The sequence below is a fragment of the Grus americana genome, chromosome Z (assembly GCF_028858705.1).
Source record: "Grus americana isolate bGruAme1 chromosome Z, bGruAme1.mat, whole genome shotgun sequence".
NCBI classification, from domain to species: domain Eukaryota; kingdom Metazoa; phylum Chordata; class Aves; order Gruiformes; family Gruidae; genus Grus; species Grus americana.
The window spans coordinates 73,605,207-73,628,518 of NC_072891.1; the positions used below are offsets into that span (position 1 = coordinate 73,605,207).

A 23,312-nucleotide genomic window follows, 5' to 3' on the forward strand; every position below is an offset into this window, starting at 1 on the left:
CATTAGATTGTAGAATGTTTACTATACAGTAGTCTCAAGAGGCCAACTCTCTCTTATCAGCCAGACAACTTCAGCTATGCTGTATATTGAGATTCACTGTACATGTATCACTGGAAGGAATCACTGGTCATAAGCAGAAAGTGAAGAAGAAAACTTCCTTTTACCATCTTCCTCATTTTCAGAAGTTATTCAAGTAAGCAACTGAACTGTAAGTTCCCAAAATGACCCTTCATATTTGCTTTGGGATGTTCACTGAGCATTTCTGCTGTCATGCAGCATCAGAGCCATACAGGGTGAAGTAAGACTAAAATAATATTTTGTACACATAGAGTGCTTTTCACTCAGCATCACATAAGACATGAATGTTGCACTAAAGTTAAACGTAAAAGAGTAGCTGCAGTAAAGCTCAGTGAAGTGTTGAACACCACATGCTTGCAAAAAATCCAATGTCATTTAGTGCTCTGTCATGCACAACTGAAATAACAGAAAAGCCAGTTATTTAAATAGCCTCTAAGCTTATTTCTATCTGTTTCACTGAACCCCTCAGCTTCTGATGCATCACATTCACCTGGCATGTAATAAAAAACATTAAGGCTAGCTTCATACATTCAGTCTCAGAGTATTTATGCCTTCAAGTGTTTAAGGTTTCACCAGCTTCTCCTCTTTTCTGTGTTCGCTATGATTTTTCAAATAGCCAGAATAGCTGTCCTCAATGTACATATAATTCTTCTGGTCTTTGTGCCCAACACAGCTGCTGTTTGACTTATAAAAACATTTTTATGCTTATTATGTCTATATCTGACCAATCCTTGCTTAAAGCTTCTCTCCATTCTTCATGACCAGAGGAGTGTCTTGAGGATGGGAAGCATGATTTTAAGATGAAAGGTGGAAACTAGGGGCGAAATTCATAAAAAGCTATAGAGAAACAGACTGGATTCATTGTTCTAAATAAAGAACATTTATACAAACCTGAGGTCAGCCATGAATCCCTCTTGTGAGAATGCTGAATCTTCTGTATATTAATCAGAAAACAGGCTACATACCCAAGAATATATCCATTAGTTGAATGAAATTCCAGCTGAAAACACTCAGAAGTTTGTCATGTGAAAACATAGAATGTTATAAAATATTTAGTGGCTGGGAAAGGTAAATGTTTCCTTTTTATTTCTGGCCATCTAACTTTTTAGTGCTTCTGAGTTTTATTTTATGTCTTTACTTCCTTATGCTCTGTATGGCCTGAATTAAAACAGTTGTTATGGTAAAATGGTAAAATGAAGGAGAAAACAAATGAAGGTATTAAAATGCCATCTGTGTCTGAGTGCTTCACATTTTCAACACAATCACAATACTCTTACAAGATTGAGAAGTTCTATTGTCTTCATTTCATACATGGGAGGCTTAAAACAAAGAGATAGAAGACCAGATCCAGAATGCTACTTAAGGTGTAACAATTTCCAGTGATTCTACTGAAAGTTAAAAAATCTTGGTCTTTGATAATCCAGTGCATGTGATTTACCAGGGAAAATCAAGATACCTGTAGCAGCGCAAGCAACTGAACCCTAGGTCTCGTGTCTTAACTTGCCCACTTAACAAATAGGATATACTTATCCTCTGAAAGTAAGCCAATTGTTTTTTCATGATTGCTGTACTGAATGTAAAGAATAATTTATAATTGAAAACCAACCAGAAACGTTTCTAGGAAGATTTCTAGCTTGAAACTATTTCTAAATGAGAAATGTCTACATATAGTATGCTTCATAATTATGGAAAATAAATAACTTCTGTAAATTAGAGGTATAAAAATTTTAGAACAACAATTCAGTGAGTAAAGGTCAAGAGGAAGCATTTATAAGAGTTCTGCACCTGCATTTTAATACAAATCAAATTCAAATCAGAAAGTTGCTGCAGAATTGTACATTCCTACCGAAATATATTTCTTGAAATTAGCTTGATTTTGTGTGCTGGATAACAAGTATGCTTTTGTGTCTCCATGCTGTAATTCAAATGACTGCAGCTTAAATTAGGTAGCCACATATAGCATTTTTTGTGAAGGAAAAATAAACAAATAGACTCTTACCAAGCTTTGTAACTGAAATCAATCCTTTCAATTTAACTAACATTGAAAGAAGAACTGATTTTGCTGATTTCTCCCTGAAGTATAATTGTGTCTCTTTCAACATCCATCTGTGTACTCTACTAGGAGTACTACAACTAGTTCAGAAGAAAAGCATCCTTTTTCAGACATAATACCTCTACTAAAGTGGCTCTGGGCTCAAATTAATGAAAATTCTAGTTGCAAGACTTGGAATTTAAAATTCCAAGAAATACCTGCAGGTTGTTTTGCTGGACTGATGCTGATCCCCCTCTGCATTTGCTGAGTTTTCAACTCAAGTATAAATTTACTGTTCAAATATAAAGATAGGTCTGAGAAATTTCCCTGTCCCACAGGTCTGAGGGAAATACCTTGATTAACAATGAGCATTGTATTGACAACAACTCAGCAGTTCAGGAGGCAAATCTAGAAGACAATGGCAAAGCTGGGACAGATGTTGGCTGAGCTGACTTCTGAGCCAATGCTCCCAGGGAGATGGTGCTGGGAGCTGTCGGGTCAGAGCACATTGAGGTGATGTTGCAGATGGGGCTGACCAAGTCTTTGGAGCAGATAGCACCTTGCTGCTGTAGCAGGCCTAGCCTGGTTTCTTCGTGCACAGAGATGAAGGGCTCTTCTAGTCAGTTACTGTTGTCACTGGACAGGCAGATGGGCTACCTGCTGAGCTGAGATTTTGTGGTAGTTATTAATAGGAAACTGAATTTGTCGCAAAAAGCCTAGAGACTGGGAGAGTAGGAAAAAGCCAGAGACAGGATTTGTGCAGGGCACAGGAAGACGGCCTCTTCGTATCAAGCACAGAATCTGTGCCAGGCTGCTGACAGCGTTTCTTCACCGTGCAGCTGGAGAAGGATCCCTGCATAAGGCTCTGCTTTACTGGGTGATGGGGGGTAGGAAGTGTGTAGGGTCACTCTGGGTTTGCACGGATTTGAGAGAGATAAGCATCTGTCATAGTAAGTGAATTGCAAGTCGATACAATCTATTACAACTTTCACTTTGCTGCTATAGGAAACCTGAGTTCACATAGCCGCTATATAGTCACTATAATTGAATACATACCTCCCAGTCCCTCCAGTGAGCAGCTTCTTCTGCTTATCCCCATTTTTTGGCCATTGTAATGTGTAAGCTGTACCAGCTAGGTTTTGAGGTTAGACAGTGAATAATACCAAGCTGATAGATAGAGAAGAAAATATAAACTGCACTGTGGTGGGTTGACCTTGGCTGGAGTCCAGGTGCCCACCAAGCTGCTCTCTCACTCCCCTCCTCAGCAAGACAGGGAAGGGAGAAAATAAGATGGAAAAAAACTCATGGGTCGAGATAAAGGCAGTTTAATAAAGCAAAAACAAAAGGCCATGTGTGGAAGCAAAGGAAAAACAAAAGATTTATTGTCTACTTCCCATCAGCCAGCAATGTCCGACCACTTCCTGGGAAGCAGGGCTTCAGTACGTGTAGCAGTTGCTCCAGAAGACGAATGTTGTAATAACAACACACACCCCCCCCTCCTTTCTCTCAGCTTGTATTGCTGAGCAGACACCATACAGTATGGAATATCCCTGTGGTCAGTTTGGGCCGGGTGCCCTGGCTGTGTCCCCTCCAAGACCTTGCCCACCCCCAGCCCACTGGTGAGGGGGATGTTGGAGAGACAGCCTTGCTGTGTGCCAGCACTGCTCAGCAGCAGCCACAACCCTGGTGTGTTACCAGCACCTTGCTGGCTACCGATGCACAGCACAGCACTGTGGGGGCTGCTGAGGGGAGAATTAACTCAGCCAGACCCAATACATGCATATGGGAAAACATCTGATATTGGAAATGTAAATTATGAAATGTATCTCTTCATAAGTGCACTGTACTCATTTTTCAAGTGTCCACCCCTGCTGCCCTCTTAGATGATGGCTGCTTGCCTAGTTCTAAATTAATGCACAAATTGAAAAAAAAAAAAAATTTTTTCACTTAATCCTGGGGTAGGCTCATGTGAACTGGTAAATATTGGGCATTTAGCCTAAGATACTTAGCAAGGAATAGTGTAGTTTTTCCCTTCAAATGTCGACTCACTTAAATAGAAGAATATGACTGTATTTCTAAACTCCTTAATCACTTTTAAATGCCTAGACTAAAAACCATAAAAATGTATAGTAGGATTCAGGATTAAAACCTGTTCATAAACACAGTCTATGAATTAAAAATGTAATCTATAAATTGTCATCCACAAACTGTAGTTTTTTATTTTTACTACCAAGGAGATAATAAATCATTCTGAAATAATGTTGACATTTATGTATTCAACCTATATGGCAACTTAACATCCTACTGTATGCAATGCCTTCCTAACTGGGGATTTGTTGTTGTATACACAGAACTTCCTATGACAGTTTGTGCTGAGCAGCATACTGGGGGAAAGCCAGAGACGTCGCTATGCAGTATTTCTTGCCTTTCTCTTGCACTCAGCCATTACAAGGATTTCTAAAGAGTGAGTAACCAGACCAACCAAACACAAAAAATGAAACATTAAACCAAACACAAGAAAAACATTTCCTTTTAATGATATAAAACAGCATTTGTGGCAGTAGAGTGTTTAATATCAGAAAGGAGACCCACAGAGCTCAGTTTTTGTTGCTGATTTACATACACAACCTAGAGGATGTGCCAACCTATTAGCATAATCAATTAGTTTTCCCACTAATTTTCTGTGTTCTTTACCTTTATCCATGGATCACTCATCAAGATAACTAATGTTTTTCAGGTGTACTTGTTTATTAGTGTAATATAAATCCATTTTCCTCAAATGCAGATGCACATTCTTTTAAGACATGGATGGCATCTTAATGAGTTTTTCCAACTGTCATTCATTATAGTTCTTGTAAGCTATACCTCAAGATTCCTAGCTTTTTCAGTGTCCCTGAAAGTCATAATTACATAGCAAGGGTGAAAAACACATACGCATACACCCTCCACACTCACTATTCTTCTAAGTACTTATTACCACACTTATTACCACACTTTTATATGCTTGAATTTGATTATTTTCAGGTTACAAAACTTTGTAGGCTTCATTAAGATATGAGTTATTGTAAGATGTTGGTCATTTATTGCGCTTACTTGTCCACAAGGGAAAGAATTACATTCTTCCAAAATGATTTTTTAGCTGGCATTTAGAAAACGCAGCACAAGGGAACCAAAGTAAGCAAGCCATTTTATAAAACACTGTAGCAGGCGGTAATTGAACATACAAGCAGCTGCCTCTATACTCAGAAGGCTGTGTCCCTGATTAAAGATTTGTTGAATGCAAATATGTCATAATATGGTACGTACAGCACCTTGCAGCTAGGGTCAAAGTTATATTGTACAGATATATAGGATAGGAGTAGCATGTATATTTCTCTCTTAAAACTTGAGAGAAACTTCATATCAGTATCTATGAGATTCTTCTCTTTCAGAAAGCCTCAGGACAAGCTTGGCCTCGTTCTTGACTGAGATGTATAGATCACTAAGCAGACATAGAACTTTTAGGTGGCAGTTTGGCTGAAAGTTGCAACATTCGGGTGGATAGTCTGGCAAAGTGAAGTTCGATCAGTGGAAAACATTGAGAGGTACCTGGAAGCTTTTGCCATTTAAAAGTGATTTAAGATTGGTTCAACTTTCCATTGCAGAGGGGGACTGAATCAAGCCAAATGGGTACAGTCTATGTCTAATTTCCAAGCAGAAGCAGGAATTCTAGATATCTGCTGTCTGGTACAGAGCTCATGGTGATGATCACAATATGAAACCAGATTTTCTTTCATCTTGGCTAAATTTGCAGATGTGTTGGTGTACATGCATCGGACTCTAGTTTTCTTTGAGCTCTTTTTGGATCTACTTTGAAGAGGTATATAGAATTTTAAGTTATTAAGCATAGTTTTTAAAAGTAAGGGTTGTGAAATGAACCAAAATTTTAAGGTAGTATGACATCCAGTTACATGTTCTTGGAAACAAACAGGACATAACAGTGAAGACTCATGCACATTTCATTCTTTCACTTGAACCATTTAAAGTATAGTTTCCTTTAAGCAACTGGGTTCCCTGAATACCTATATACTGCTATAGTACATTGTGCTCTGATGTAAATAGTTACAATGAAAGCTTGTGATTTTTCATGAAACATGCTTGACAATGATTTTTTTAAAGCCAGATTTTAATCCTTAATTACAACATACCTTACCTGTATTTGTTTTATACCCCCCTAAACTACATTTTACCTTTTTCCTAATGCTTCCCTGTAAGTACAGTGTTTGACATCACAGTAGAAATGTAGTAAGGAAGAAGATCATACATAACGGGTATGCAAACTTAGAAGGCTATTTTCAGGACAATGTACATATCTCTTCTTTTCAACTCCCTGCAAAACATCCTGCCTTTCTCCACAGTTAAGTGTGATCCAGTGCCATTTCACATTTACCATATATAAAGATGAATCTACCGATCAAACTAATGTGTTCCCCTCCGCTTTTTCCTTCCACTAATGGTTTATCAGCCTGTGTTAATTGTATTAGTGTTGCTTGTGAAAGGGAAGAGGACCTTATCCAAAGTGTTAGATAAGCCTGAGACAAAGTTTACATTCAGGTCAAAATTTGGAAATGCAAATGTCTTTCAAATTCCCCTGTGATATTAATTCTGAAGTTTATGTCTGAACCTTATTATCTTTGGAATGAAAAGAGCTCTTACTCACACTGATATGTGGGGTTTTTTTCTCTGCTATTTTGACTTTATATACAAACACCTACTTTATCTTTTTCTTCTTACTGCCAAGCTTAGTCACATTAATTTTCTTATGTGAACTTCAGTTCCATAGTCTGAAAACTTGGCTTAGATTTCACCTATTGCCTTTCTTCCAAGACTCCAAGATATCTCACAGGATAACATCATCAGAGTAAGCAGTCATTCTGATATACTTCCTAATCCCATCTCCTTAGCAGTACAAAGGCATGTGAAAGCATTACATTGTAGTTTTCCTACAGCTCTTGCTAACCTTTAAAAATGCACTGTGATAGACATCTTTCCCATGGATATGCAAACATGGGCAACTCTGTCACTTACTGCCCTTGTATTTTGCCATTTAATCATTCCTGAACTACATCTCCCTGGTTCATATGATACCCTATATCTTGTACATAGACCTCTTGACTTTTTGCTGCCAGGTATTGCATAACTAAATACCGGTAGAGTGGAAGATGAATGAGTTCACAGAGAATAGTGCCGTTCTGAATCCTTAGGCTTGTTCAGGAAAATCTCCCACTGGTTTCAGTTGCTGGAAAATTGAAAGTTAAATTCCTTTTGCAAATTAGATTCTTTATGAAAAATGATATTAAAGTGATACTATGTGGGTTTTTTATTGTTCCTTGATGTGCTTTTATTCCAGGTTCCAACTCTGGAAACTCTGCTAGGCTTGGTGGTAGAGTCTAGCTGAATAAGTTTTAAGATTGACATTTAATTAGCAGATCTGTCGATAGGGGCTTCAAAGTATATTTCTACATTCTGTTCCCTACACAGAGAGCTTGCTGAATTTAAAGGTGGCAAACAAATTAACAGACCCACAAGAACACTTGATCATACTGACAGGAATGAGGCCCAGGCAGCAGATTTTAACAGTCTAGCAGCCCAGAAGATTACTTGATTCCTGACTCTCAGATAGGGTTGTTTCAAAATAGATGAGTGCAGAGTGGTTCCCTAGAGGGAGAAGGCCAACTCACTGTTGCCAGAAAAGAGAGATGTTAGAGGATTTAGTTTTCAGGACATTTTATTTTTGTTTGTTGTCCTTGTTGCTAAAGTCACACTGTTTTGTTATTTGATAGAAAACAAAATGTGTGTGGACACCCTGTAACATTCATTTTCCAGGCTAGCAGGAGGCACAAGCATCCACACACTTTAGGTTTTAGACCAAGTTGATGCAATTCTGAATTACGGAAATGTCAGGTGCATTTCATAAGTCTTTTAAGCCACTAGGATCTATCTGGAAACCTATGGGACAAATCCAGCCTGGGAGAAGCATCAGCTGATTTTCCCCCCTATTCCAGAAACTACATTATGGCATCTAAATGTCATCACCTTCTGTTGGAGCCAAACTTTACCACCTTATATCCATGCGAGATGATAGGTTGGTGGGGAGAAGGCAGACATCTTCCTTGAATGAGTCTTCTTCAACATGAGGCAATTTTCTGAAGTGTCATCTGCCTTGTGTGTATTGTTTTTCCAGATTTTCTAGAATTATATCTGCATTTTTTTCATTTAGGTCAGTCCTCATCCTTTATTTCTATGTTGTCTCCCAACTGACTTTGGAACAGGCATCCTTAGCTTTGCCATTGACAACAAATGTCCTGAAATGAGGCATGTGCTTTCAAAGGGAAAGTAAATACATCACCTAATTCGAAAAGTGAAAGCTATGTTATGCCAGTTTTTCACTGTCAATATGTAAAGATGTAGCATCTGGGGCATAAGAAAAATTCAGGACAGATGCTGTAATAGAAAGTGTCAGAACAACTCAACACTTGTTCTCTCATTCTGCCTGGAAAATTTGTTTGAAGTAGAGGTTTAAGTAGGAAAAACTTTAAAGTGTGGAACTCTTAGAATGATACACTGTATTTCTCTTGAAAGCTTTTGCATGTACAGGCAATTGGAAATGACTCCCTCAAACACAAGGACAACTTTAATAACTGTCAAGTGTCAGTGAAGTAGACACATAAACAGAAGAAATGTCACAGTCCATCAGCTTTTCCTTACTTCTCCAATTCACTTTCCATTGCTTAGTCACCTAGATGTATATGAAGACTCTGTGCGTCAGTTCTGCACTTTATCTGCTGCAGGAAAGTATTGGTACATCTGCTTTGCACCTTTCCTGTCTGCACAACTCCCATCTAGTATTCAAATTGGATTTTCACTTTAAAACTTAAGAATAATCTATGCTTGAGGTATGATTATGGTAAAAAAAATGTTGCCTTGGTATTCCATATTTATTCTCCTTCAGTAATTTCTATACTGAATCCGCTCACTGCACATCCAAAACCAAAAGCTTTCTAGCTGCCATGCAGGTGAACTCAGTTTGGTACCTGAAAGTAATGCCAGGGGTTGATTACCCTTCTTCCTCAATTTCATCAATGGAAAACACTATTTCTAGTGACACTTTAACGGCATAAAACTAGAGACAGATCAGAGGCACACTTACATTTCTTCTCCTGAGAAAAGAGAAAAATAAGTCACACCAGAAACAGGGGCTGTATCCAGTCCAGATTCATCAGGACAGCACATTTGTTTGTTTCCTACAAAAGCACAGACTTCAGAATTATAATTTTAGTGCAGGGAAATTATTATAGGGGTTGATGTGTTGGGTTTGCATGGCAAGGTTTTGGTAGCGGGGGCACTACGGGGGTGGCTTCTGTGAGAAGCTGCTAGAAGCTTCCCCTGTGTCTGACAGAGCCAATGCCAGCCGGCTCCAAGACGGACCCGCCGCTGGCCAAGGCCAAGCCAATCAGTGCCTCTGTGATAACATATTTAAGAAAGAAAACAAAACAGTTGGGAGAGCTTTTGCAACCGGAGAGAGGAGTGAGAAGATGTAAGAAACTCTGCAGACACCAAGGTCAGTGCAGAAGGAGGGGGAGGAGGAGCTCCAGGCACCAGAGCAGAGATTCCCCTGCAGCCCCTGGTGAAGACCATGGTGAGGCAGGCTGTCCCCCTGCAGCCCATGGAGGAAGGATGAGGGGGTGTAGAGATTCCACCTGCAGCCCGTGGAGGACCCCACGCCGGAGCAGGTGGAGGCAGCTGCTGTGGCCTGTGGGAAGCCCCATGCTGGAGCAAGTTCCTGGCAGGACCTGTGGCCCCATGGAGAGAGGAGCCCACACCAGGGCAGGTTTGCTGGCAGGACTTGTGACCCCATGGGGGGACCCCACGCTGGAGCAGTCTGCTCCTGAAGGTCTGCACCCCGTGGGAGAGACCACGCTGGAGCAGTTCGTGAAGGACTGTAGCCTGCGGGAGAGACTCCATGCTGGAGCAGGGGAATGTTGAGAGGAGTCCTCCCCCTGAGGACAAAGAAGCAGCAGAGACACCGTGTGCTGAACTGACCGCAACCCCCATTCCCCGCCCCCTTGTGCCGCTGAGGGGGGAGGAGGTTGAAGCCGGGAGTGGAGTTGAGCCCAGGAAGATGGGAGGGGTGGTGGGAGGTGTTTTAAGAGTTGATTTTATTTCTCATTGCTCTACTCTGTTTTGCTTGGTAATAAATTAGATGAATTCCCTCTCTAAGTTCAGTTTTGCTCGTGACGGTAATTAGTGAGTGATCTCTCCCTGTCCTTATCTCGACCCAAGCCTTTTGTTACACTTCTCCTCCCCATCCCGCTGGGGGAGGGGTGAGCGAGCGGCGCTCAGCTGCCGGCTGGGCCTAAACCATGACAGTTGAGTAAAGGGTATTTGTCAAGATCAGAGTCCAACAACGACAAAAAAAAGTAATGGAAATAAGTAAATAAGTAAACTGAGAATGTCCTTTTTGGGGTACATAGCCTTCTGCTACAACATTTTGATTTGGTTTCGTTGAATGTTTTACTCCACCTTCTAACAAGCAGTCAATAGCAGGCTTTCCCTAAGTATACAGGTTGGGGGAGAGAAAAGAATTAATCCCATGTTTTCTAAAGATTAAAGGATACAGCATATTTCTACCATATGCCTAGTGCTTATTTCCATCAAAAGGAATAGAATAGTATTTCAGCTCTTCTGCCAAAGATACTGATATCAGTCTCCTACTGCTGTTCCAGCAGAGTCTGAACTCCTAGCTCAGCTTTTTAGACTCCTGGAGATGCTGTTTCTTTCAATTCCAACTTCTGACAGTTTATTAGAGACAGTGAGGTCATATTAATTCCTCTTCTTCTAAGGGTGAAGAGAAGGAAAAGTTTCATCAATACATTAAGGAAATCTAAATTTGCTTTATATATATAGAATATATATAAATCCCGAGGGAGCTATCTTGTTAGAGACTGAGGGGATAATCTCCCTTAAAAATAAGGGAGGACATTCCCCTAAGAGAAATATAATGCTGCTTCTTTTTAAAACGTGTCAAGGTATTTTGGTGCTTCAGAGTTGCAGGAAAACCTGAAAAGAAGCTGCAAATATTTTTCATATAATTCCTATTGCAGGGCTGTGGATTCTTCATATTCTATCTCTCTGTAAATAGTATGTGATAGCCGGGTCTAGCCAAGAGAGAAGACAGATTCTCGCAAAATTCAGAGGTTTAATCCTTAGAGTCTAAGATAATCACATTTTAATTTTCTTGCTCTGTTCATAGATCAGATATTGTGAGGTATAATAGAAATGTCTTATAACTGTGCAAGAATACCTCATCAATTTAAGTAGTCTTACCTTTGGGGCAGGAAGAAGGGGGAAACGAGTATTATTTCAACTCAGTTATAAGGAATCAAAGAAACATGAGGGAAGATGGTATTATATTATATAAAAACTCAAGTCTGAAGTATGAAATACATCAATGTTGTGCAAATCCTTTTCAGAATTAAGAGAATTTCAATTTTTCTTATGAAATAAAAATGGCATATATCTGTCTGCTTACACTTCTTTATGCCCCTCTATTTCTGTCTACCCACACAGGTAACCTTTAGCTTAAGAAGGGGCACGGGCAGGGTTCATGTTTGTTTAGAATTTTTTTCTAAGCAAAAATCAATGTATTTTGTGTAGAAATTAATTTCCTCAGGAAAAGAAAATAATAAAAAATATAGTTATGGACAAGTAAAGTTGTGTAGAACTTGAGGACATTCTGCTGAGACTTCCTGATGCTGAGCTCCCTAAAGAAGGAAAGGCCTTTAAATTAAAGAAAACTGTGTTTCATTACTACATCAACAAGGTAAGTATTAGATAAATTTTGACATGAAGAAATATTAAAAGTACTAGGTCAGACAAAATAGATATAAGAGATGCTTATACATTAGTTTTTCCCCTACCTGCTGTGTATTTGCAAAGGTGGATCCTTGCTTTTGGTTAATTCACGACTTTCTGAATGGCTGTATATTTTTTCCCTAGAAACTGTTATTTCTGATCTGTTGGAGGCCTATTTTTTTACTCCCTGCTCCTAAGTTTAGTTTGTCTGTCTGTGAACAAGCTGCCATTTCCCAGCTTCAGGCTGGGATTCTTCTGTTTGCTGCATTCTGAAGTTTCAATAACTTTCCCTCAAAGTAGTTTCAGCAAATCTCCCCTCCTTCCAAAGGTTTGGTTTGGATTACTGTTCTCAAAGGAACATAACAGAGAGCACACAAATAAAACTCACTGCCATGCACAATGGTACATCTGTTATTTCAAAGCAGACAATCAAACTAATGTTTTAAACAAGTCACCTTTGTCTTGAAAGCTTGAAAAGTAATGCCAAGGATGATACGAAATCTTATGGAGTAGCCACTTCTTTATTGTACAATTTGGAAAACAATTTTAATTTACTGAGTTCTAATTTGTAACTTTGGGAGACAAAAAGAAAATCGCAATTCCTTCCAAAGGAAAATTGAAAAATGAGGAACGAAATTGATGTCCTTGTAAAGGTTTTTCAGCTCTCAACTGAAGAACCCTTTATGTTTGGTATCTTAAGTCATATTTAAGAACTCAAAAGGTCTAAAAGATGCTTAGATCTATTATTAACTTGCCTGTTTATTTCCTAGCAATTGTTTAACTGTTATGGCTTATTTATTCAATTTCATTTCATAGTAGAAACAGCTCCTGTGGATATGCAGCTGAACTTTATGTCTCACATCTTATTAATTTCAGCTAGAACTGTATGTATAGGTTCTAAATTATTTTCTTCCTTCTCTTTCCTACATTGTACTTTCCCTGGAGGAATCAACTCTACAGGGTATTTTAAACAATGAGGAAGACTGATACAGAGGTAGTCCCAGGAGTATTATGTAGCAGATTGTCTGAGTATGATTAGATTGGGATGAACTGTGAGCATGACAGCACTGTGCTGATATTGTAAGCACGACAACAAGATGCTTTAAAAAGTGCATAAACTTCAAGTTGCCTTCCTATTACGCAGTTGTCTCTGTGTTTCAAGTGTAGCAGTCTGAGAAGAAACAGGGCCAGATTCTGAATTTTGTTTAGTGTGCCTGAAATTTTCTGGGTCTATCTCATATCATTTCAAATAAATTTTGGGAAGCTGTGTAGGTTATTCCTCTTGATGAAAACATCTGCTTGAAGTCAAATGGAGCTTGCTTAGCTGCCCTTGGAAGATCATTGTGGTCCTCCTTGCACTGCTGAAACTCCTCACTGCTAAGCGGAGAGCAGAGTGCTGTGCACTCTGAGCACTGTGAGCCATTGCACATCTCTGACATGACTTGCCAAGGGAATCTGAGTTCTTTGTTTAAACTCTAGAAAACTCCCAGTGTCATGCTGGGTTGATAGCTATCTTAAAACATTGGTCCCATTTAGGGGTTCACTGTCCCCGAGGGACACTGAATGTATTATGTAGATGCAGATAGATGTTGTAGATATTTTAGGTATTGGGAAGTTTGGCATATGGCCAAGCAGATGTATATCATAAGTAAAAGTATTGCATCAAAATATAAATCAAAGGCAGATACATATGAAACAGAGTCACAGCACAAGCAGAGAATTCCTGATCTTTTGCTAAGCTCTGGTATTGTTAGAAAAGGGGTAAATAGGTACTGGTTCTGCTGCAGTGGAATACAGAGCTTTTCTTCTACCACTTTTAAAAGCAGGGGGGTTTTATTAAATGCTGTCTTCTGTGACCTTCAGAGTTTTTTTTAATTTCAATATTTTACTGACCTTACAAGTTGAAAATAAAAATTCACTTGTCTACTCTCTAAAGCACATAGTCTATACACAGCCTCCATAGCAGCAAATTTTTTTAAAATGTGGCATCGAAACTGAACATGGCAGTGTACCCCACTGCCATATTTAGAAGAAAAAAATAGCATTTGTCACAATTATTCTTGTCCTATGCTGATAAGAGACAGGGGAAATGAGGTTTGTTTGTAATAGTCCAATCTATTCCCATTATTGAGGGACCTCTTGCAAACAGGCACTGCATCAGCAGTAACTGTCTCCCTAGAAGATGTTTAATAGATGACTTGAATGATCATATACCACAAAATCTGCTATTCTCGGAAGAGAAAAGGTCCATGCTGGATCTACAAAATAGGGACCTTCCTGTGCTTACACATAACCTCAAATCAACAAGTATGGTTATAAATCTTGATCTGGGGAATTGAAAAGTCAAATTTTAATACATTCTTAAATATATAGCCCCCCCAAAAGAAGAAATGTGAGGCAGTTCTGATGACTAGCATTGGAGAAATATAGCAGCACGTACCCAGAGTTTTCTATAAAATGATCTAGTGTTTGTCATAAAAATGTCATATAATATCACTTTATAGGCATTTTTAAGGAAAATACAGTCAAGATGTTCAGTGTCTACATTGCTGGGTCTCTGTGTTATACAGTAATAGAAGAACATTTAATATGTTTAAGAAGTGTCTGAACACATTTAAATGGTTCATGAGGTGCTGACTTACAACCCACTGTGCTGTATATGTTGTGCATCAGTGTCCCTAACGCCGTGTGCATCTAAGGAAACAATCGTACGGAATTTGTTGCTTTTTCTCGCCCTTATTCCTCCACTAACCTGGAGCTGACCAGCTTGAATCAAATGCAACAGAGTAGACACCCCAAAGATTAAAATTTCTACAGGTTTTGTTAAAGTCAGTGCTGGGTAGAGGGAAGAGTCCCAGATCGATGCTCCATGGAGGAAAAGGTGTGAAAGTGTGACATCTGCCTAGTGGACATCTGCTTTCCTTGTTACAGTGCTTGTGCAGGTATGGTGAGCTGCACAGCGTCAGCATTTTTCAGTTGTAGTCTTCAGACCTATGGGAGGAAATACTAGACATGTGGGGCAGGGAAGGGACAGGGAAAGAAGGGCAAATACTGGAAGGGCTGCAGTGGCAGACGGTTGTAGGTGAGAACTGGAGTTTCTACGGTAAGGGAAGGTGTAGGCACCAACTGGAAATCATGTTTCACTAGCTGTACTTCTCAGAAGAAAAACAGCTTTTCCTCTGCTTTATGTCTGTCCGCTGAATTTTCTCTTTTATTGGGTACTTTACATCTGTAAGTATATGAAAGTGGTAAAAATAAAAATTGACAAGCCTAGAGTTTTTTTAAAGGATTTGGAAAAAATTATTTGCATGGAAGAAAGCAGAATTGCTTTAGCTGCTTTTAAAATAGTTTAGTTTTATCTGTATGTATTCAAGTTTCCCTTCATTCATCCAGCCCCTGAAGTGCAGAAAATACTTTCTGATATTTTGTTTTTAGACCTGCATCTTCACTTGAAGTCTGTCTTGTGAGAACTAACTATGTAGCCTTAAAATGATTGCCAGGCTCTTGAAAAACAACATGTTATCTGAAAACCTGAAACCAGTTAGAAGATATAGTGTAGCAAATAAATAATTCACTTCTGTGATTGTCATGGCATCATACTGAGCATATTGCATGTGTTGTGGGGCAAAGTTTGGCTCTTATGGAAGGAGAAAACCATTTAGTTTCCTTTCTGCCACAGTAAGACCTCACTGATGGCAAGCTGGCACTAACTGTTTTTTGAATTACCTCGTGAGAAAAACCAACACGATTATGAACTATCTCTGGACCTACACAGGATGCACTGTAGGGGAAGCAGAGACAGTCTTTCATGTAGATACTTTTTATAACTTGCACATTTACCCCATGCCTTTGAACATTCTCAGAAATATAAGATAAATTTACATACAGCTGCTCTTCTGAGAGTGCTCATCATCTGGGTTTGACTTGCACACCCAGACATGGTCTCCCACAAGCTCCTGAAAGCGTGCAGTCTTGTACCAATGTGCAGGTGGCATTCTCTCAGATAGAACTTCAAAGTATTTAAATATTTCTAGAGTAATTGATTGCTGAATGATTTTGTAAGCTAATGAAAGGAGGATTAGTGTCTCCTGCCAGAAAAATTGACAGGCATGTTTGCTCTATACATCAGTGAGTAAGGTCCTCTCCTCTGTAAGATAACTCTTAATGTTTGGTTCCCTGTGGCATAAAACAAAGCTAAAACTACCTTATCTCTGTACAAAGAACATTTGTACAGAACCAAAAGAATGTGGGCTCAACCTGCTGTAGTCTTATACTTACACATATGCAGATATGAAGAATTCCTTGTGGAAAATCCTCTTAGAGGAGGGAAAAATGTGTGCTTCTTTCTACTGTGCAACTAACTAGGTCAATACTGAGAAATGCCTTTCTTGACTGGAGGGTAGGCACAAGATTTATATGCAAGGAATGGTGTATTAGTCAATGATTTTTCTTAGTGGAACTTACAATAACATAAGCCACCTACATCTTGAAATAATTTTTTTTACTTCTTCTCAAGTTCCTTCAGTCTTCAATGACTGCCCTTCATTTTCTTCTCATTTGATGCCTATTGCAGGAAAAACTAAAAAACATTAATTCCCTTTAAATATAGCGATTTTCCAAGAGAACATTTATTCTGACAGCAGTTAGGAATTAATGACACATCCATTAAAAATGCTTTGTGAGTAGCTGCTCTTCAAGTAATTATTTCTTTTATCTCTCCGTGTACAGTTTCACTGTTTGAAAAATTGCAAGGGACAGTTATTTCTTATTGTCTCTCTTATGACTATCATGCATGCATGGCAACTTCTGCTTTGCCTATCAAGTCAAGATCAGTTTGATTTTGTTTTCTTGTATTACTTTTGGAGGGGGGAGGGAACAAAAAACACTGGAACAAAACCATGCTTTAACCCAAAATTTAGACTCCATCTGTTTAGCAGAGGGAGATGGAAGAAAAAAAATCTCAAAAATATTTGAAACTGCAATTATGATATATAAATACAGCATTTTACCAGTCAAATCTGTCACCATATTTTGTGAAAATGCTGTTAAGGGAGCAAATGAAAGCATCCTCTTCCTTCTCCTGTAGGCTACTATTCTCAACAGTAATGAGAAAATCTGTCAATTTCTGGTTTTATGCTTACTTCATGATACAACTGAAGCTATTAAAACCTATAATTCAGTAGAACATATCTAGATTTAAAGAATTACTCTGCAAATCAAAATGCATAAATAGATCATTGTACCTGTAGATATTTGGACTGGAAGATAAAATTGCTAATTTACAAGTGTGTATATCTGAAGAGAGCAGAGAATCCTGCATGTGGGTCTGCATATGCAGACTGAGTGCATTATTTCCAACTTGTGTAAAGGATTTGTAATGAGCTATTGGAAAGAAAGAAAATTCACTCTGGATAATCCAATACCTCAAAAAATAAAACAGTGTGCACAATACATTTCCAAAATTTACAAAAAAAATTTCCTGAGATGAGCCTAATTTCTAGTGAAGTACATAGGTTGTAATAGAAGCTATTGTATTCTAGTGTCAAGGCATGAATACTCCATCAACTTCATGAAAACAATGAGATCACTTACATAGGATAAGAGTTAGATTCTTCTGTAAAACATGTCATCCAGCACAGGGAATGTCTCGACATCATACGAATAAACTTTTATGAGTCCTGTAGATTTCATAACAGATACGTCAGTGACGTATGATGAGACTCTGATCACCAAGTTAATCTCATGAAGAATCAAATAAAGAAATAATAGAATTGCAATGTAGAAAAAAGGAAAAATGAAACAGACATGAGGACATAAAAACAAATAAGCAAGATCAAGTTGAAGATCCCCCTATTCCAGTATCCCATCCGCAGTGATGGCCAGAAAGTAATTTCTCAAGAATATAGACCCAGAGAAAGTATATGCAATACTTCCCCTGAGTATTTGCCCAGTCTCCAACTAGTTGCAATTTAGGGATATGATGAGTTGGAGACAGTCCTTATATGTTTAGCAACTCTTAGTGAATTTCTTTTCAATAAATTTCTTCACTCTTGCTTTGAAACAGTGTAAACCTGTTATCACCCATAACATCTGGTGGGAAGGCTTTCATAACTTTTAATGACATATTCTGGAAGCAGCCACTTCCTTTGTTTGCTTTATACCTGTTAAATACAAACTGTATGTTGGTTCCTAGTGATGCTTTATGAAGTTACATTAGCATTTTTGCTAGATGAGTATAGAGAGCTCTCAGAAAACTAGATATTTTTATGATTACCTTCTGTTATGCATTGAAACATTTCAGATATTTAAAATCATGTGCGACATGGAAATCTCTGCCATTATCAAGACTATATTCCAAATCCCTCCTATCCTGTATTTTCCATCCTTTCTTTCTTTCAGAAGTCAGATGAAGGACTTCAGGCAAACTTGTTTGTTTGCAGCATGTTATGTTAGACAAAAGTATAGGACAGTACTTGGAAGAGACATAATTCTTTTTATCTGCTGAATACAGGTTGAAAAGCCCACCTGATCACAATAATTCCAACCCCAAACAACTACATCCCCTCACAGTTATCTTTGACACTAAATTAATTCAATTTCATTGGCTTATTTGCTACCTGCTGCAGATTAAATAAGATACTTTAAATCCTAAGACATTGCTCCAGAAAATGCAGCCCTTTATGAGACAGGATAGACATAGAGAGATGAAATACAAGTAGGGCTAAGCTCTCAGTAAGAAGCAACGTGTTGCCTTTCTCCAGCAAGAAACTTTAATTACTTTCCTCCTTTCTACTGTTCTTCCAGTCATTCTTGATAGATCATGTTCTCTAGACTTCTTGATGAATCTCATTAATTTATCCTCCTCAGCTGCTTGCCTCAGCTTTCTCTTAATCCTGCATCTTCTGTAGATGAGTGCTGGCTGTGAAAGGGGCATGGCCAAGCTACTTCTTAACTGATCATTCAGGAAGGTTAAAAATATTTCCTAAGCTGAGTAAGTGGCAAGATGAATGATCTTTCATCAGTCAGGTAAAACACATTATACCATAACTACCTCAAGCAATCTACAAACGGTAAACTTCCAGACATCACCTCTGTGCCGTTCTCATCCTTGCCCAAGGGGAAACATCCAGCTCCTCTCTGCTTATATTTTGGCTTTCACAGTGCTGATGAAAAAAAAAAAAAAAGTAGATTTTTCTCAATGTAGATCTATGCAGCTCTTTCATGTTTCCAATCACAGTGTCAAATTTATATGAAGTAACAGTGTATCGTCAAATGATTTATTTAGTGGATTTAGCATGTTAATAAAATATATACATGCAGTAATAAATAATACAGTAATTTACAAGTTTTAGCACAATGACACTGGAAAGTAAGAAAATATTTAAAATCAGTTGGAACATACCACACAGTTATATGTCAAAGTCAAAACTGAAGTCATGTTCACATTTTTTTAAGATACAGTAGAGACCCAGTCAGACAGCTGATTGTAGAAAGAGATCCTGACAAAATGCCAATTCATTCTAGGAACAGCCTGGGTTCTCTGGCCTTTGAGTAGTCATTCAAAGGTTAAAAAAAAAAAAAAAAAAAAGAGATTAAATCTATGTTGAAATCATGAGTATATGAAATGCCATGATAAGCTTCCCTTGGAAATACATTTAAGTCTCCACTGATTCAAAAATGAACTTCAGTAATATCATCCTTGTTCTATAAACTTAGAGTCTACTTAATTAAAAGCTCCTCATGAAATGCACTGTCTGAAGCTATTTGTCAGTTAAATGGTTTTGCTTGTTTGTCAAAATTGCAGTCTCACAAGTCTGTATAATTTTCTGCTAAGTAAGGGCTATTCAGTTTAGTGCTTTTAATGATGGGTATGTGGAGATAACTTCCTGTGAAGTTCTCCAAATGTCAGAATTAATTTCTTTTATCGTATCAGTATAAAAAATAAAAATCCAAAAGTAATTAAGATTTACTGAAGATTTCTTTTTCAACACTAAGCAAGCTCCCAGAGAAAATAACTACCTTTGTTGATTTATTGGTTCCTAGCAGAAAATAATGGGCTATATATAGGATAGCCAGCAGTGAGCTCGTTTATCAGAGAAGTCTTTGTTTAGTTAGCACTGTTGAGCTTTATCTACAATTAAAAGCTTAACCAGTGCTGACAATATTTGTGAGAAACCTATGTAATAGAAATGATACTAAAAATAGTTTAACTGCAAGAATAGATGGGACAAAATGCATTGCACGCATATCTAAAACTCCTTCTAAATTTCCAAAGTAAATAAATTTTAGTTCATATACTGAAGATATGGAGATATGGTCACATCATGAAGACTTTTTGAAGACTTCCTGCCATTTTAGAAATATTGTATGAAATTTTACAAAGAAGTTGTTCTTATTGCTTTCTCAATCACTAAATAAGGTGTAATAAAAAATTACATTCTGCTTGTTGGTTTATAAAAGAACTGGGGACAAACCTTCCTTTTCTCTGCTTTATTTTACAAATTCAGAGTAGATTTTCTTATAAAATTAAGCTCTTCACAGCAGTTTTCCAAAATGGCAAAATGACTCTTCTCTTGGCAGATCCATTTGCTCTTCTGCTATTCTTACAGTTGTAAAGCCTCTGAAGGAAAAACTCTGTCCCACATAATTTCTGTTTCACCCTCTTCCACATTTCTGTTTCTGAAAATGGAAAGCACTTTGGACATTTCAGAATTAATATAGGAATATTTGTCCTAGCTTCACTGAAGGAAAGGATTTCATTTTTTTCCTCTCTTGCCAGGTATGTATTGTGCAATTGTTTTGATCCACTTACATCTTACAGTCACCCTTAGCAAAAGGGTTTGACATAAAGGCATCTTGATTGCCTTTATCTTTTCTAACAAAATACAGTAGACAAAGATTACAATTAATGCTAAAAACATAGCACAGCACACTAAAATCCATGCTTAAATAGGTCTGAGTAAGGCTGAATTCTCCAAAGTTAAAGGGCATGGCTGTGATGCATGGTCTGTCATCTACATTGCTGTTTTCTGACGGCTGAGGAACATATCGCACAGGCACAGCAGGCTCAGGAAGGCAAGTATTGCTGCCTAAGCCTCTGATTGTGCAGACTGTATAGCCTAACTTCCCCTCAAGTGCTGTTTCTGTGTTGTCTTTTGCATGATAAAGGGGCAGAGCTGAGACTTTGCTACCTACTCCTGACATTAAGAAATAAATCCTTTTAACAAGCATTTTTACTCAAATCACTATTTCTAAACAAAATTATATGCTGGATTCTCAGAAACTTGTGTTTTATTTTCCACCAATCTTGCATTTTCAGTCTTCTTCACCTCTGAAATTCTTGTCCAACTGAGTATTTTTCATCATTTTTTCTAACCTTCTCAGTCTGCCATTCTTCATTTTGGAGCATCTTCTCTGAAATTAGTTTGGTAAATCAGTGATTCATGTATTTTTTGGAATTCAAAAAGGTAAAAATCTGGTCCTGGGGATCCTTAAATGCATACTGCTACTAGAGTGCTTCTAAAAAGCTTTTAGAATTTTCCCGTGATTCTAAGTAAACCTCTGAGTCTGCAAAAGTAAATGCCTGCTAGCTTGCTTTGTACTTCAACTTGTTTGTTAGGCTTCCTGTGGGCTCACTCATTTTCAGCAATGCTGCTAACAAAACATTAACCAGTGCTGGACTTTCATTTTCTGCAATTTTTTATACTATTGCAGTCTTAGAAAAAAAACTTTATGGTTATAAATGCGTGGTTTGAAACAAAGATCAAGTATTTTATCCACCAGTACTTCAGAAGACTTTGCTTCTATGGAGGTTTTCGTTTCTCCTCTCCTGGCATTTTGAAGTCTTTAGATTTAAAACTCCTTTGAGAATCAGTAGTGCAGGCTAAAGAGAAAAGCAGTTACTGAATAGGGGGGAAAAGACTTTGCTTTTTGCAGAAGGGTGAGACCATGGCAATTGGCTAGGCTAGCGCTAAGAGCTTTTTGATGTAGGAGTGATGTTGGAGGCGTGAGATGCCAATCACAAAGTGAGTGAACTTCAGAAGAATACGAAACAGATAACAGGCAAAAATGGCCTTTCAAGACGACGACTGCAGAGTGATCAGAATCTCAGCTGAGAATACAGGGAGAGTTTCCCAAATGAAGGATGCTTTTTTGACTGCTTAGCAAAGGCCTGAGGCAGCCAGCCCCAGGTGCCTAATGGAAACATTCTCTCTATGTACAGTTATGCCTTTCACAGAGTCTTTAACAGAAGTCTGCTGTGCCTTTCAATCTGTGAAACAAAAGATTTTCATTTATTGATGATTTTCCTTTGCTTTTTATCCTGGCAGTACTGCATGTAACAGGAGGAAGTATATGTCTTGATTGTAAGAGAAAAAAAAAAAAAGTTTGTCTGAAATTCACTATTCAGTCAATCACTGATCAATTCACTGATCAATATTCTTGTCATATAACAGGAAGCTGAATGGTTAAAGTAGCAAGTTAGAGGAGGAAACTGATTTCAATCAGTGCAGGCAGCTAGTTGAAGGGGCCTTTTCCTCTACTTTAACAAAATGGGGAAGTTGTCTTTCAGTTTTTCAGAGGAAAAAAAAAGAACTAAATATTTTCAATTAGGAAGACTGCCACTAGAAAAGAGAAAACTAGTATGATTACTGGAAGCTGAAATTAGAAATCTCATTATGGTTCCCATCCTACAGTTAAGAGGAAAACAAACTGTACTCTGTTGCTTTCCATAGCAGAATTTTAAGAATTAAATATATGGGGGTTGGAGCAAAGACAGGAAGCAAAATACTTAAATAATTGAGGTAAATCACAGCTACTGTCTCCATTCATCACTGCAGCATTTCTGTACATAATGTCTTTTTCATTTTAAATTCATTGCTAGGTAATGTTCAAAATGAATTAAGTTTGTGTTCTCTAATTGAGTTTAGCAATGAGTAATGAGGTGGACTTGCCATCAGGAAAACACAGTTGCCTGTTTACTATATACATTCAGGGTTATTGGAAAGAGATGAGAAGTTAATCTGAGAAGAGGAAATGCACATTAACTTGGGTTCTTACTTACTGTTTCACCTTATTTGCCAGTAACACTACAGTGGTCTGTAGCCAATAAATACAAATTTCAAGCTTTCACTTCATCTTACCTATATATCATTTATTTTTAGGACAGTATACTTATATTAAGGGAGTGATGAATCATTAAAAAGAAGAAGCAAAGCATGATATCAAATGGCCTTCATTTTGTGTTGAATTCATAAACTAAATTAAAGTTCTTCAATTTGGTAGTTTGGGATTTTTTTCTTTATTTCTA

The 23,312-nt window shown here is 37.9% G+C and overlaps 1 protein-coding gene across 2 annotated transcripts in view; it reads left to right on the plus strand.

Moving 5' to 3' along the window:
• LINGO2 (leucine rich repeat and Ig domain containing 2) overlaps nt 1-23,312 on the plus strand; it is a 547,511-nt gene that overhangs the window by 416,318 nt on the left and 107,881 nt on the right. Inside the window, exon 1 of one of the 2 annotated variants that reach the window (XM_054809319.1) lies at nt 4,562-4,574. The exons of the other annotated variant lie outside the window; for it this stretch is intronic. The gene's annotated coding sequence lies outside the window, so the exon portion shown is untranslated. Of the gene's footprint in view, nt 1-4,561; nt 4,575-23,312 lie in introns of those variants that run through there. 2 annotated transcript variants of the gene reach the window in all.